Below are 1,541 nucleotides of genomic sequence, written 5' to 3'. Positions count from 1 at the left end.
GATGGATTCCAGCACCAAGGATCCTGGGAGGTTGGTCATCTCCTCTCTCCAATTGGCCCCTCCCAAATCCTCCTAGTTAGTCTTCAGGGCAGCACCATGTTCCTACCAAGGTCTCCTGCTGTGAGATAACTCTTGTAAGTGGCTACTGTCATGCATGGCCAATGTGGGCAGTTTCAGTCAATGGTTCCCTAACAATTTTACAAATGATAAATGACCAGTCAAAGGGCACTGTTGCCCTTTGGCTCTCTGCAGAACCATGGCGGCTGGCAAGAACAAGCACCTTACCAAAGGCGGCAAAAAGGAAGCTAAGAAGAAAGTGGTTGACCCATTTTCTAAGACAGATTGGTATGGTGTGAAAGCACAAACTATGTTCATTATAAGAAACAATGGGAAAACACTAATCACTAGAATTTGAGGAGCCAAAATCGCATCTGATGGCCTCCAGGGTTGGGGTTTGAAGTGAGCCTTGCTGAGCTGTGGAATAATGAAGTTGCATTTAGGAAATTCAAGCTGATTACTGAGGATGTTCAGGCCAGAAACAGCCTGACCAACTTCCATGGCATGGATCTTATCCATGACAAAATATGCTCAATGGTCAAAAAATGGCAGCACATGATTGAAGCTCATATTGATGTCAAGACTCCTGATGGCGGATTTCCTGTCATGGTGCAGCAGAAATGAATCTGACTGGGAACCATGAGGTTGTGGGTTGGATCCCTGGCCTAGCTCAGTGGGTTAAGGATCTGGCATTGCTGTGAGCTGTGGTGTAGGTCACAGACATGGCTCGGATCTGGTGTAGCTGTGGCTGTGGTGTAGCTCAGTGGCTACAGCTCCGATTAGACCCCTAGCTTGGGAACCTCCATATGCTGTGGGTGTGGCCCTAAAAAAGACAAAAAAAAAAAAAAGACTACCAATGGTTATTTGCTTTGTCTATTCTGTATTGGTTTTACTAAAAAACACAATAATCAAATTTGGAAGACCTCTTATGCCCAGCACCAACAGGTCTGCCAAATCCGGAAGAAGGTGATGGAAATCATGACCTGAGAGGTGCAGAAAAATGAATTAAAAGAAGTGGTCAATAAATTGATTCCAGACGGCACTGGAAAGGACATCGAAAGGGCTTGCCAATCTATTTATTTGCTCTATGATGTCTTTGTTAGAAAAGTAAAAATGCTGAAGAAGCCCAAGTTTGAATTGGGAAAACTTATGGAGCTACATGGTAAAGGTAGTAGTTCTGGAAACGCTAGTGGGGATGAGACAGGTGCTAAAGTCAAAATAGCTGATGGATATGAGCCCTCTGTCCAAAAATCTGCTTAAAATTCATACGTTTAATGGTGACAAATAAAAGATCTTATTTGCAAAAAACAAGACAAAACGAAACAAATAAAGGGCACTGTCAAAATAACTTTCTAAGCCCAAGATGGAGCAGCATCAGGTCACCAAATTAAAACAGATTATGCTCTGTCCCTGTAAGTGCTCCCCTTGACCAGAAACACAATCTATCCTATCAGCTGGTCCCCACATGTAGAGCCTGCTCTGGG

General features: G+C 43.7%; 1 pseudogene; it reads left to right on the top strand.

Annotated features, from left to right (window-relative positions):
• The first annotated feature begins 256 nt into the window (after positions 1-256).
• Positions 257-1,317, top strand: LOC125113251 (40S ribosomal protein S3a-like; annotated as a pseudogene).
• Positions 1,318-1,541: the final 224 nt, after the last annotated feature.

This window comes from Phacochoerus africanus, chromosome 13 (genome assembly GCF_016906955.1).
Source record: "Phacochoerus africanus isolate WHEZ1 chromosome 13, ROS_Pafr_v1, whole genome shotgun sequence".
Taxonomy (NCBI): domain Eukaryota; kingdom Metazoa; phylum Chordata; class Mammalia; order Artiodactyla; family Suidae; genus Phacochoerus; species Phacochoerus africanus.
This window is presented reverse-complemented; position numbering and strand designations above follow the sequence as displayed.